The sequence below is a fragment of the Nuphar pumila genome, chromosome 4 (genome assembly GCF_984573655.1).
Source record: "Nuphar pumila chromosome 4, dmNupPumi1.hap1.1, whole genome shotgun sequence".
Taxonomy (NCBI): Eukaryota; Viridiplantae; Streptophyta; class Magnoliopsida; order Nymphaeales; family Nymphaeaceae; genus Nuphar; species Nuphar pumila.
Genome location: NC_143252.1, coordinates 132,444,154 through 132,460,527, shown reverse-complemented (window position 1 = coordinate 132,460,527; position 16,374 = coordinate 132,444,154).

Genomic DNA, 16,374 nt, shown 5'->3' with positions numbered 1-16,374 from the left:
ATCCATTGCAGTGATTGATGGACGGCTAGCGCAAAAAATTCTAAAAAAACACTTTTGGAGGCGGTTTTTGACCACCGCTAAAGGTCTTAGTAAAAATTGGGGCCTTTAGCGCAATAAAAAAACTATCACTTAAGGTCCCAGATTCTACTGGGGCCTTTTGTGACAGTTTTTTGACTGTTAAAAAAAAGCCCCAACTACCCCAATTTTCGCTGGGACTTTTAGCGGTGGATTTTAACACCCGTGATGGACGACCAGCATAGTTGCGCAGGTAGCTGCACACCTAAGGATTGTGTAGCTACCACTCTCTCTCTCTCTCATATATATATATATATATATGTGTGTGTGTGTGTGTGTGCGCGCGCGCGCCTGCCCACACAAAGGGCTGTATGAGAGATCAAATCTGAATGCTACGTTTTAGCAAGCCCATCTTCAAACCTAATTTTAGTGGAATAGTAAAAAACTATAGTTTTTTTCTAATTGGAATCGGACAATGCGTTGCTGGAGGCAGGACAGTACAGGCATGTAAGATCATAGTGGAGTTGGACAAGAGCCGACAGTACTTCTTTGCTCATGTGATTTATGTTATTATAAGCTTTATAGATATGGCCAAACAGTCATGTCTTTCTCACAGTATGGGCAGACTTGGCTGGGCCTGCCTTGTTTTTGTAGTCTAGGGGTGCAAACGAGTCCGATATGGGCCGAATCATAGTAGATCTGAAACCAAATCTAAATATTATAGAACAGATCTGAACCCAGATTGAAATATGAACTTGAACTGCAGAGTTAAATCTGGCTCCAATCTTGATACGATCATACTGAATATGGCAAGAAAAAGGTTGAAAACAAGGGTTTTACATGTAAAGTGCAAAAAGTTCAGATTTGATCAAGATCCGATAAAGATCTGTCATAATATGATGACCCAAATCCGAATCCAAAAATATTCAATCATGTATGCCGGTATCCAATACTAATTTACTTTCAGATCATATTTTAATATCCAAATCCTAAAATAATTTGTCAGATTTGAGTCGAAGATCTGACTCAATCTGATCCCATTGCACCCGTATTTCGTACCTCTGAATTTGAGTAAATATGAGACCAAAAGTTTTAAAAGGAAATTTGCCAAACTCTCTAACTCTCTCTCTCTGCTAAAAGTTTCTGACTCAAACTAATTGCACTTTAATTGTGGTTATAATTTTGTGTACCCGTTCTTGACATGATGCCATTAACCATGATAATTCACTAGTTGGTTTTAGCGGAGAGGATCAAGGCTGATATGTTTTAACATTTTCGCATATTACACAGGCTAAATATTCGTCCGAAGTTTACTAATTTGTGCAATTTTTTTTATCTAATGATGGTTTATTAAATTGGTTACTGTCAATTTCTAGAGAACTTTATCTAATAATGATAGCTGTGAGAATTAATCATTAAGGGTGCGTTTGATTGTACGTAATCACTGTCCCCGGCACTGGAGTTCTTGAGATCTCCTCCCACCAGACCAGAAAAACATAGATTTGGTGAGTTTTATGACTTGTTTGCTTGACAGGCTGGTAGGGTGTGAACCCCACGCTAGATCTAACATTGGGCCATGAGATCTAAGGATGATCTCGACATGCAAATTCACTCGGATGGCCATTAATGATGGAAGAAGTAATAGAGCTAGTGATTTCATGGAGTTAGTTTTCTATGATCCAAATGACAGCATTTTTTTGGCACATAAAATCATGCTTTTGGCCAAAATAACATGATTTAAGTGCCCATTATATATATATATATATATATATATATATATATATATATATATATATATATATATATATATATATATATATATATATATATATAACTCATCTAAGCTGCCCACAAGGGCTCTGCTCATCTGGTAGGGACAACTTGTGAATGTTACCAAGTTGACAAGATGTCACAAGTTTGAAACTCATGTGTGGCATCATTTACTGCAAAGTTGAAGGTGGGTGCACTCTCTGGTGGGCAGAGAGGACCTGAAGGGTTTTATCAACTGAAGGCCAGCTAATGTGCAGACAGTGATGGAGGGGTTTCTCATTGGATATCCAAAAAAAAAAAAAAAAACTCATCCAAGCCTATGGGCAACCTGGTCATGAAAATCATTCCCCAACAAATAATATGCTCTACATTCTCTTCTATATGGCAGCTAGTGGTAGGCCCAAAATGTGGCCCCCATGAGAGAGCTTGGGGTGATGTTCTCTTTTTTGTCTTTTTAACACCCAATCACCTAACAGGTTTTTCTACCAAGTAGTCTCTGTTTGGAGCTGGTTGCTGCAACAGGAGTAGAGCTGGCATTTGGGTTTAAATGATGGTAGTTGTTTGAGAGAATAACGTTGACAAACGTAGCTTATGCAGCACCACATGCTAGCTACGGTAGCTGCCATTTTGAAGAACTGATGGCTAATGGATTTCATTTTTCCTAGTCCATAAACTGGCATTGACTCCCATCTCCAAAAACAAAACTTAAAAAGGGCGTTTGTTTCATATTCATTCTTACCAAACATACTCTTTCATAAGAAAGAGGGACTCTTTCCTTTGTTAAATGAAACCAACACCTTCCTAGGAAATATGTAGGGGATCCCACATAATAAATGCAATGAAACAACTTTTCTTGTCAAAATGGGTTCACACCTCCCTCTATGAGTTGGGGTGTCAATAGGTGGGGTTTGACTCGGGCACGACCCCTACCAATTCCTATAGGGTCAGGGTTTGGTGATAAAAATGGTCTGACTAGAAATTGGGCCGGACCCAAAGGGTTCGATTAGTATATGGAGTGAGGTATGGTTTGTGAAATTTCATTGCAGAACGGTGTTCAGCCTGAGTTCTACTTAGGACCCATGGTTTTTTAGTACAAAAAATAAAAATAAAATTTATTATTTTACCGAGTATGGACCAGGTCTGGTTCATTTAATCCTTATAGGGTGCGAGTATGGTATTTCTTATAGTAGACCCAATAGGATCTCAGTCCAGACCTGGCACCGGCATCTCAAAGCAGATCTGGGTTTGAACTCACCTGGGTTTTAATCAGATCTGACTGCGTTGACACCCCTACCTGTGATTAGGGGGTGGGCAACAGGTCAGAAATGCCAATGGGCCAAGCCGACCCAACCCACCATGAGTTGGGTCTGGGTCAGGTTTTTAGGCCCTGGTTCTTTAGCAACCAGGCCGAAATCCGGCTCATTTATAAATGGGTCAGGCCTGGGTAGGACTATGGGATTAAGTTGGTTACTATTATTATTTACCTAATTAATTGCAATAACTTTAAGAAAACTAGAAGCATGTTTTTTTTTTTTGAAAGAGGAAACTATAAACATAATTAGTTGGGTGCATAGTAAGTTGCTAACTATTACTACTTACCTAATAAAATGCATTAATTTTATGAGAACTAAAAAAATAATTAATTGGGTGCATTTACATCATTGTCTTTGTTGGAATCTGTAGAGATTTTGCATGCCTATAAACTGCATGGAATATCGAGTGTTTAATATGATGATGCATTACCATGCATTTATCCATTTAGAACAAATGGGTTTTGGGCCAGGCCCAACTGACACATTGAACATTGGCCCATTGAGCCAATGAGTTGGGTCATGGGTTGTTTAACAAACCCAAGCCCATTAAGGAGCCTAAACCCAGGTCATTACTAAATGGGCTGGGTCGTTTCCGGGTTGGGTCATGCACAAAGCCCAACAGGCCGAGCCCACCCTACCTATGAGGAAGCACAAAGCCCAACGGGTCATGCCAACGCGCACGATGAAATTTTTTCTCTTATTCAACATATCAACTGAGTGAGAGGGTTTTAATATATAACTTAGTCAGGTACAAGTCTTTTTGATAAGTTTACATCAAGGGACCAATTTACATTAGGAATCCTTTCCAAACAAAATCTCTTATGTAATTAGGAGACTTGATAGTTAAAAATCCAATCTTCGTCTCTACACGTCACCTTGTTACATAAATAAGTTTTTTTTAGAATTTTATATGATATAAAAAATAAGAATTATATGAGGTTCTTTGATGAACAAGGACTCTACCTTTATAAATTATAAGTAAAGGGTATGACCTCTTGAAAAAAGTAAAGAGAAAAAAAGATGTTTTTGGCGTAGAAAGAGGATAATTTTGCTCTTTTGAATGGTTCTCTTATACTTGAGGTTTCACTTAAATTTTAAGAGAAGTGTGAGAGAGAATGTAATGGCTTTTTCTTCTTAACACAAAAAAAGGTTTGGGCTGCACGCATCGATTCTCTTAGTGTGGTTGTTCTCATTTGTGATTTTATTTATTTCTTCTTGTATCGGTGATTGTTTATATTAATAGAGACTCTAGGTACTCTCTCCTAAGAGGTTTTGCTTAACTATGTAAAATCTTTTTGTCTTGTAGTTATTTAGTTTTTTATTATTTTTATTGTGATTGTTTATGTTTCTTAATCGCATTAATATCATATCTGACCTAGTGTGATGCTGGGCGAAAGTGCCAAAATCATAATGCTACCGTCCATTTATAGCATACTGAAGAATCTAAATTAAGGTGGGCATAAATGCACAATAAAAAAATCATGAAAAAACACAAAAATTAAAATGTTCAATTCAAACACCTTTGTCAAATACAACTGATCCCTTAAGAAGAATGACATTGAAACTTTTGAGAGAGATAAGGGGTGGATGGGTGAGGGCTGTAAAAAAATCAAGTCTGGGTGCTGCCCACCCTAACCCGACATTTAATAGGGTCAAAGTGCGCAGGGCGGCACTGCCCACCCCCAACCCAACATGTCACAGTGCCAGGGTGGGACACGAACCCCCTAGGGTGGGCACCTGCCCACAAAGGCGTAGCTAGGGTACAGCCCAGTCCTGCCTCCCGAAACAGTTAATTTTTTTTTTTAAAGCCCAGTCCTCGCCCAGCCCTGATTTCATAAGAAATAGATTTTTATCTATTTTTGTAGCCCAGCCCAGTCCTAGCCCAGCCCTGACTGCAGCAAATAGTTTGATTTGTCCATATGAAATAGATTTTTATTAATAATTGTAGCCATTTTGTATTTTATCTCAAAAAAAAATTTTGGGGGGCGCTGCCCCCGAACCCCCGATTATCGCACAAATAAATTTTTTTTTTGCTACACCCCTGTTTGCCCCCCCCCCCCCCCTCACATGAATCCTAGCTACGGCCCTGCCTGCCCACCCTGGCCCAAATGTGGCTCAGCCCTTTGCATACACTACTTAAAAAAAGGGGCCATACAAATGACAGACATATTGGATCGTTTTAGTGAAAGAAAATAATTTTTTTCTTCTTGTGTCGCGTGTGTTTTTCAAACCCAACTGGTTACGATCTACATGGTTTGTTTAGCGTGAATGAGCACTTGGATCACATATTTAACATGTAAATAAGCTTTTTCCAATGATCCAAAAGCTCACAACCGTAAACACATTTATAAAAAATAATTTTTCATTGAGAAACATGATCAAATGGCGATTCTTAAATCATCAACTTTCTTGACCACAATATGTCAAATTGAGTCGAACAACTTGCAGCTATGATTTCTCAACCAGTACCAACGGGCCTCGGCTTGTCTGGTAGGAGCAGCTAGTGCACGTCACCTTGGGACGTTGCAGGTTCAAAACCCAATGGTATAGTTGTATCACTGGAAGGGTCGGCCTAACCCAGCTGGACTTTCAAAAAAAAAAAATAGTTTGATTTCTCAACCAGATCTGTACATACAATTGCCTATAATAAATATACACCTAGTGCATAGCCAAAGGTTTGCCTGACCAGTCATCCCGTCCACATCCACCATACTAATTAATATGGGTAATGTTTTAAAATATTGTGATATTTTTATAATCTGATCTAATTTTTAAAAAAATTCTTAATTTCTCAAAATTTCACCTATTTTAAAATATTGTGATATTTTTAAAAAATATATAGTAAAATTAATATTTTTATATAATTTTATTTTTATTTTTAGTATTTGGTTATATATGTTTAAAATTTAAATACACACCTGCGATTTTATCGACAAAAAAAATACCAGAATAACCTCGGCCAAGAAAATTGCGATACGGGTGCGTAGGTGGGGCAACTAATGTCCAGGCAGCCCTTGGGGGTACTCCCACCAGGTATGTGTGGGCCCAATGTAAAGGCGTCAAAAATAAGTGGGTAGCTAAAAAAACAGGTAAAAAGAAGAGAGGGTGACGGCTGCTTTTGCTGGGTGTGTGACGTCACCACCACAGTTTTTTAGCATTAAATGTGAATCATTCAGGCAGCCAGGGATGGAAGTAGAACGGCGAAAAAGGGATTTGGTGGCGTCCCGTCCCCTTTGAATTTGGGACAGAGGACATTAAAAGGGGCGGGCGGGCAGGTTATACGAGGACTCGAGAACACGCACTGTAGCTACCGTGCATGTTTTGGAGGTCCACACGCAACACCCTCTCTTAAAAAGGGATGAAAGCGGGGACGAAAGTTAAAATAAAAACCCGTGCCCGTTAGTAAAATAATTAAAATATTTTTTAATGGTTCGACACCTTTCTTTAGAGACGACAATGGATTCAGGGAAAACGAGATCCTTCACTACTTCACACTATTTGGATCGAGAATGGAGTACATGAAATGAGAATAGAAGCAAAGATGGAAGTTAAAATCAAAACCCATGCAAGGATAAAAGCAAGGATGGAAAGCAGAATTTTGAGATGAGAGAGGGGTGGAGACATTGTTCCCTGCATCTGCCTTGGTCCACTATCATCCCTAGAAGCAGCCACCCGCGGATCACACGCCCATGTGCCATTAATTAGTGGGGTCCAACTTGCATCAAGCATAAAGGAGATCTTGATCCAGATCCAAAACAAGATTCAACTTTTTAAAGGCTGGCAAACGAGCACAACAACCGAATGTTTGGGGCTTCGTTCATTTACCAATGGATTGAGCTCGTGCACAAGTTCACTCATATAAAAACATTCTATGTTATTTATACATATAATATATAATTTTTATATATTACATTTAAAAAATATATATTCTATGTTAAACTTAATAGTTTATCTTTTATGCATTCTTTTTTATGTATCATGCTTAAAATATATATTGTACATAAACCATGCATATATTTTATCTATACGAGTTCATCCCAGCAGAGCCAAAGTATTCGGACTCGACTCACCACAGCTATACAAATAGATCACGATGGTGTTTACGAACCAGCCGGATCACGAGCTGCTCGGTTGGTTTACTAACCCTAGGTGTTCGTACACAAGGACGGTGAACGAGCCTAGCAAAGGCCATGAGAGTTGGTTTTTGAGGCGAGTTGAGCAGAGCTGGAATTCAATTGGTCGCTAAATCCAAGCGACATCTTGTCCACTATATATTCAAGTATCACGACCATCGCGTGTGTGCATTACTTTCGAGGACGTGGTTGTGCCGAGTGATGAGAATGTTAGGAAACCAACCTTTTGTCAATTAAAGAAACCAAGGAGAATAAGATGAAATGATCTCAACGGCAACCACGTGGTCATATACTAGTAATTTTGCTACACACTACTACGTGCTCTGTGCTTTCCAAGATATAATAATGGAATGATTGAGCATAATAAAGTAGCAATCATACAAGCATTTATGGTTTCTAGAAGCTTGTGTGGATTTTTATATGGTCACTGGTGATTGATCTTCTAAATAAACTGGTACACCAAACAGAGAGTGAGAGAGAGCTTTATGCTATCTTAGTCTATATTTCACAAAATGACTTTTAGCAACGTTTTTAAAGCGCCACTAAAAAAGTCATTTTTATGCAAACTAAAAGTCATTTTTTATGCAAAAATACACTGAGCATCCATCACAAGTGCGCGCTGGAGGCTCAGCATTTGTCTGTTTTCATCAGGCTCAAAAGTGGTCAGGCACCTACCATTTTTAGTGTGTGTATATATATATATATATATATAAGAGAGAGAGAGAGAGAGAGAGTAATGCGCTCGTTCCGCCTCATTAGGCCCTTTCAAAAATCATAGTTTTTTGGTATTTTTTCTCACATTTAACACCATATATGTGATCTATAGGTTTTGTTTAGTAGAAACCAGCTTTTGGATCACCGGAATTTGAATGATCTAAAATCAATGGCTATAAAGACATCAATTTTTTTGGCTCATAAAAATATATTTTTCATAAAAAAAACATGACCCAATAGTCAATTCTCACTAAATAGAGCATGATAAACGCATCTAACGGTTCATATTTATCATAAAACACTTCAAACTATGATGCCTAACGGGGGCCTAATATGTTAGATTCTCATATATATATATATATATATATATATATATATATATATATATATATATATATATATATATATATATATATATATATATATATATATACACCCTTTTTTGTTACATCTCGTTAGGCCCATTCAAAAGTCATAGTTTTAAGTATTTTTTCTCATGTCTAACACTGTAGATGTGATCTGTAAGTTTTGTTAAGTGGGAACCGACTTTTGGATTTTCAAAATATGACCTGTATATAGGTTTTTTGGTGATCCAAAATCAATGGCTACGAAGGTACCAGTTTTTTCTAGCTCAAAAAATTATATATTTTTTATCAAAAAAACAAAATAGAAGAGTCAATTCTTACTAAATCAAGCATGATAAACACATCTAATGGTTCATATCTATCATAAAATACTTAAAACCTATGAGGCAGAATGGGGCAAAATGAGAAATAGGGCCTAATATGCTCTCTCTCTCTCTCTCTCTCTCTCTCTCTCTCTCTATATATATATATATATATATATATATATATATATATATATATATATATATATATATATATATATATATATTAAAAGGTGCTAAAGGAAAAAAATCAAGACCCATGGGGCTAAACCCATGTTCACGTTAAACATTTAAATCTGCCATGCATCAAGCCCTTTTCACCTATACATTGATGATAAATTCCAAGAAAACCAGATGATAAACAAAATAAGTTATTGTTAATCTTGGGATCGTGAGAAGTTAGATTAGCAAATTGTTATTATAAGTAACAGACAACAATTACTTCCAAAAAAAAAAGATTAAAGAAATGGACAGTAGGAAAAGAGACCAAGAAGTTATGGACAAATGCATAAAAAAAAGAGCCACCTGAAGCCAAGGAACATTGGCAGGACCATTTGAAGATGAACAAGGACCTGGGTGAAGATGCGAAGGGGACTGTGCATGTGTGTGGGTGCACGCGCACTGAGGCAGCAGCAGATCATACATTAAGAAAGAATGAAGGATCATCCCTCATAGATGGCTGAGTGGTTCAGTATCAGATTTTGCTGCATTTCTGATGATTCAACTGATCTGATTTGGGAGGGCTCCCTCCTACTGCTATGTTCTTTCTGTTTCTGCAGCAGCTATGGCTGTTTGGCACTCACGGGAAAGCTACTGGCATGGACCGTTGTTGAGGTCACGGGAGTTTTGCTTGGGAGAGGGTGGTTTTTTAGTTGTCTTTCCATCTGTTAACCATGTGTACTTGTTGCCACGGATGAAAAAAAAACAAGTGTACATGGTGCTAAACTCTGTCTCACGATATTATAGGTTTGGTGATAAATCTCGAGAAAATCTCAGGGCTTAAAAAATATAAAAAATAACAAAAATAAATAAAAAAATAAATATCATGTTTAGACAAAAAATACATAAATAAGTAAAAATAAATAAAAATAGTAAAACTAATTGATAATATCGTGATATTATCAAATTGACAATATTTTCAAAACATCACAATATTTTACCTATATTATCGTGATATTATCAAGTTGACGATATTTTAAAAAATATACGTGCAGGACTCCCAAAAATGTCAGATGCTTAAACTGGCTAAGTGGCTATGATGAACATCCGGTCCCATGTTAGTAACCAATAAGAAACATGGGAAATCTTACTTCACAACCAATAAAAGCCCAAGGAAACTTTAATTCCCTTTATATATAGAGTAAAATTGTCTATGATTATTAAAAAATAGTTGGGCTCTAAGATAAGTTAAATGGCGTTTTAATTTTTTTTCTTTTTTTTTGGCATCAAGGATTGATTAGTGGCATTATCTTGATTTAGACTATCTGTGCTAAACAAGTGTCAAAAGCTATAATTTTCCATTTCTAAACTCCAAATAAAGAATAAAAATATAGTTGATATTGTTCAAGAAGACAAATATGTCGAGAGTTGCAAATGGACTCTTTTGCTCGTCAGTGGGCTAACCATAGGATCCATCTCAAACATGCGAAACAACATTATGATAAAGATTATAATATCATTTCCTGTTGCGTTTGAAATATACCTACTAAGCTTCTAAAATTCTAACAACAATATGATATGCTAAGTAGATGAATGACTTGATCATTTCATAATTCCCACACCAAAATGATCACCTTATTTTTAGGCGTTCAAAGAAGTGCACTTATTAAAATAATATTTGCTAAATGAATATAAGCATAGTAATATATGCTTATAAATGTCTTACCCTTACCTAGTCCATAATAATTTTACTTTTTTAAATTATTCCTACAGTTTTTCAGCATAAACAATGCCAATGTATCATTTGATAAATAAATGTCATTATAAGAACACATTTGGGCATGTTTAGATAGTAATGAATCACTTGGAAAATGAACCAGTGTCGATTGAGTAATTAGTATTAAAATAAGGACTCTTCCTTTTATTTTTATAACTTGGATATCTAAATTTCGTTAGATTGATAATGAAGCATTCACAACATTTATATCTTTGTATCAAATTTTAGAACATAACTAAAAAGCTTCATTACAAAGTGTTATAACCCTTAAATAGAAAACACAAAATTAGAAAAATATATCCTTCATAGCTTTCAAAGTGTTTGAGATATAACTCGATTTATATTTTTTTGAAGAGGAAAGCAAAATATTAATTATTAGAATAGGTTTAAACGACTTGCATGTGCAATTCAGGGTGATGAGATATCGGCCTTGAATTCGGAACAAAATCGGGCAGATTTGCAAAGATCGGACGGATCCACGTCAGGTCTGAAGAAGGCCATTTGATCCTGGCCGTAGAGAGAACATCAGCCAAAATATGTTTAACCAGCACACACATTTCAGAGGAACGACCTTCAAATATTCTGGAATTTCTCTCCTTCCAGACGACCCACCTTGCCGTGAACGACTCCGGTTCTAGGGAGTGGGTATATGTTAGAGTTATACCATGGTCCAAAGCATGATGCTTGTTAAATAAATTATGTTTTGTACATCCATAAGGACTGATTGAAAAGATATACCTACAACTATGATTTTTAGTTTGAGTGCTCCCATAGCAGTACCATATATATATATATATATATATATATATATAACCTCTTCCTTCCTTCAGGTTAGCTGATTAAATAAATTGTTGAGTACATCCATAAAGACTGATTGAAAAGATACTACCTACAACTATGATTTCTAGTATGTGAGAGTAGGTGCTCTCCTAGGGATGGCAGTGGACCGGGGTAGGGGACAAGGTCTCCACACTCGCCCTGTTTCGAAATCCGAACTTCCATTCCTGCACCGGGATATAGATTTTAACCTTCACCCCTGCCTCTATCCTCATTTCATGTCCTCCATCCCCAGTCCAAACGGGGGCGAAGCGGGACCTCAGTTTTCTTTTAGTCTATAGTCATTCCTTAAAGGATTGGGGACGAGGCAGGGCGGGACTAGGCGGAGATTGGGACAAAGACGGGGCAGGGTGGGGAAAAGCGTAAGTCCATCCCCACATGAGGATAGATTTTAACCTTAATCTCCGTTTCATACCCATCATCCCCGGTCCAAACAGGGCGAGGTGGGGCGGAGCCCCGTTGTCCCCCAGTCCACTGTCATCCCTACTCTCCGCCCTAGAAGTACTATATATATAATGAACCACTGGCTTCTTCAGGTTAACTGATGGTTCTTTGTGTGGCAATGTTGGGTCGCGTGCCAAGAAGCTGGTATACATCATGGCATATACCAGCTCGCTTGAGTGCGGGGAAAATGCCTCTTCATTTTGTCCTTTCATATTAAAATAAAAAGAACTAAAAGGAGCCAAAAGTTCTCTCCCAAGGAGGAGCTAGTCCGGTTCTGGCCGGTTGCGGCTGGATTACCGGCTGAGAGCTGGCAGGGAACACAATTTGTTATTGACTTACACACGTTGCAAAACGAAGGTTTTCCTTTACTTTCTTGGGATTTTTTTTTTTACTATTTTTGCAGTGATTTTTCATACTGAACTATGCTCGTGGTTTTCTTTGTATGTTTTTGTTCTGTTTTTTGAAATCGTTTGGTTTTGATTGAAATCTTGCATTGCCTTTTTTTGTTCCTAGGTTGTTTTAGAGTTGTAATAAACTATACCTATTTTTTGATTTTTGATGTTTTTAGAGAAATGTGGCAGTCAAGTTAAAAAAGTTGCAAAAATTGTATTTTTTGGGGATTGAACCCAAAAAATGGGCATCGTTTATTAAAAATTTTGGAGTCCAATGCCTTTTTTTGGTCCTGGGTTGCTGAGAGAGAAAGAGAGTGGACGTCAGGCCATCTGATGGGCGAACTAGTTCCCTCCCAGCAATCGGATTCGCTCCCTAGAACCGGTCTCCTCCCAAAGAGGGAAGCAAATTAGGTCACATGAGCGTTTTTGCTCGTACCGACATCGTGGCCCACTACAAGAAAAATATTAATTAGCGACAAAAATTTGCAACAGAAATAATCCGTCGTAATTTTATGACAGATTAGCGAGAGAAAATGAGCCATCCTTAAAATTTGATTTAGTTGCGGGATTTTGCGACGGAACAATTCCATTGCCAAATCCGTCGCTAAGTAGCGATGGAATTACATCTATCGCAAACTATATCGCACCTTAGCGACGACTTTTTCTCGTCGCTACTCCGTCGCTGATTAGCGATGAAATGTTTCTGTCGCGAATTCGTCGCTAAGTAGTCGGTGTTGGCGATGAAATTGTTTCGTCGCGAATCTGTCGTTAATTTTTTATATAAAACGTCCATCTAGGGCACGAAATTAACTTTGCTCTCTCTCTCTCTCACCCGCATTGCTCGCCCCGGCTACCTACCTCTCTCCGGCGACCACCCCGGCCACCTACCGCCCTCCGACGATCGCCCTGCCCACCTCCCGCCCTCCGGCGACCGCCCCGGCCACCTCCTCCACCCTGTGTCTGGCAGACACCCCGACGACCCTGAGAACCCCCCTCTCCGTGTCTCCTCTCGTCGGGATGTGGGCGCCGTCTGTTTGCATTTTGGATGAATGCTACATGGTTTTGTTGACTTTTGAGCTTTTTAAAATGCAAATCAGACGGCCACCATGTGGGCATGAGAAAAAACGGTCATGTTCAGCATGACCCCCAAAGAGAGAATGTTTTTTCACCTTTTTAGTCAATTTTTTCTAATATGAAAAGGAAAAAATGGAAAGGCATTCTCCTCATTTTCTCCACAGTCAATGCCTTTACATGTGGCGAGCTAATATATGCCAATATATGGTTCCATAGAATTGGACCCAATATCCCCATACAAAGAACCATCGGCTAACATGGGAAGAAGCAAGAGGTCCCATTTCATATATATATATATATATATATATATATATATATATATATATATATATATATATATATATATATATATATATATATATATATATATATATATATATATATATATATATATATATATAAAGAGAGAAAGAAATACTATGTTGTTCTGGGTGCACTTACTACCACAAACTAAAAAATGATAGTTGTAGGTGGTATCTTCTCAATCAGACCTTATGGATGTAATAAACATAGTTTATTTGATAAGAATGATGCTTTGGATCATGTGTTTTGGACATAAAAATAAGACTTTTTTAAGTTGAAATTTTTTTATATACTAAATAATGCCTATAGATCATATCAACAAAAATCATGAAATTTGAAAATCTAAAGCATGTATTAGGTGGGAGTAGTGTTCCGGGAGTACTATATATATATATATATATATATATATATATATATATATATATATATATATATATATATATATATATATATATATATATATATATATATATATATGCATGCATGCAATGAAATGCTGTCTCATGTCTAAGGGCGTGGAATGCTGGGCCATCTAAATGCAAGCTTAATTCTACAATGAAAAATCAAAAGGATGGAATCAGGAATTCATCACAATTGGAAGATCCTGCTATACAAGCATCGTAACATGGAAGAGAAATTATGTATATACAGCTTGCTTATTGATTTTGTTCCCAAGAAAAGGCGAGGATGAGATTGGTTTGGATCAACTGGAAAATGGATTCTATATTTCATTTCAATGTGAACTCAATTTGCATCAAAGTACTCTCACTTCAGATTTAAGAATTAAATATATGCTAAAGCAAAAGTCTACATCTCCTCTCGTTCTCGTTCTCTTGGATAGTCCAATTCTGACACGTGGATATGTTTTTATAACATTTGATAATCGACGGTGTACAATTTTTATAAATATTTAAGCTAAAATGTTTACATTTTCCCATCTAAAAAACACAATCCAAGTGTGATTTTTAGCAAAATCGACTACTCCAAACGCATCTGCCGGATCAGATTTGTTAAAAACACCATGAAAACCCCCATTTCTCACTGTGGGCTTATAACTTTGGTAGATACCTACTCTCCCCTCATAGTGACAAACGTTTTTTTTCAGCAAAAACTCTTGAGAAATTGAAAGATTTTCATAAATCTTGCATTTGTTTGGCAAAATCTGGCAATAAAAAATAAATTTAGAAATATAAATTTATTTTTTTAGAAAATATTAATAAAAATTATTTAAAAATAAAAATACAAGTTTTTTCATGATGAATGGTCATTTTAAACATAAATATTGCGTTTAAATCACAGTGTTTATGTTTTTTCATAAATCTCACGATATTTTAAATATCTCCCGAGAAATTACCGTTTTAAACTTTCAGACAATTTCTCACGATATTATCACAAGATTTTTCATAAATCTCACGATATTTGTCACTATGTCTCCCCTCTATTGACCCTATGGGTCTTTAACGCCAAAAAAACACCAGAGGTGAGTCTTTAACAGCAGTTTTTCACTAAAGGCCCCTTTTTTGTGTAAAAAAAAAAGACGAGCAGACACATGGCGTACTTGCATCCGCCTGCTACTCCCATTTCACACACACACACACACACACACACACACACACACACATATATATATATATATATATATATATATATATATATATATATATATCAAAAGAAACAAAAAATCTATATGTGCATACATATATGGGAAAATATATGGTGGTTTTATTATTGTTTGTATAGATTCAGACACCAAATGAGAAATATAACCGTACATATGTGTTTAACAAGGTTTATTTATTATATTAAAAGGTTTATCATGTTTAATACATCATAAGAGTGCATTTTTAAGACAGCAAAAATCAATGGTTCACAATTCATAAAAATCAGAGTAGTTCAAAAGTGGTATAAAACATCATATTTATGCCAACATTAATGTTTTCAAAATAGTATCGGCTCTCAAATCGTTCAGGTAAAATCGGTCAATACCGATTCTCAAGTGAATCATTTTGAATCAACTAAGAAAACATATTTCATGTCAATCAGAACATGACACGTGTTAAAACTATTAAAATAATATTAAAAATTTATTTTAAGGTTTTTTTTACATTTATTAAAAACTAACCGATTCAGGTTAGTATCGTATCAATTTTCTGCCTATACGATACGAATTGGCCGATTCAAGCTTATTCGCACCAATACGGACAACATTGCTAAACATGATTCAATGGTTAGATTTTGCTTTGGGCGCTTAAATCTGTATAAATTAAGTGTGTAATGAGAGAATATAAGGTGGTTGGGTACCACCATAATATTGGTGGTATTGAATCATTGGCAGCTGCTTTAAAAAGTGTCTTTTCCCACATCTTAAAACTTTTGACTTTTTTTTTGCTCTCTCTCTCTCTCTCTCTCTGGGTTTGATTCTCTCTCCATCACCACCATTAAGGGTAAAACATATCCACCATATTTATGGAGTTTTTCCTATATTAAATTTATAAGTTATGGAAAAATACAATTTACCATCGAATGCATGAAAGGTCCTCAATGGAAGAGACTTGGTCAAGAATTAGGGTGAAAATGATAGGACATAATTAGGTACTGATCTGAGTCCAATACATTATTTTTATGTTTGGATGTGTAAAATAAGATCCAAATGTTTATTTGTATTGGATATAGATCTGTTAAATTAAAATATTTTAGGATATGGATCCAAATTGGATCAGTATTTTAACTTAAGGCTAATTTGGGTCCAGATCGAGACCATCTAGTGGAATTTTTC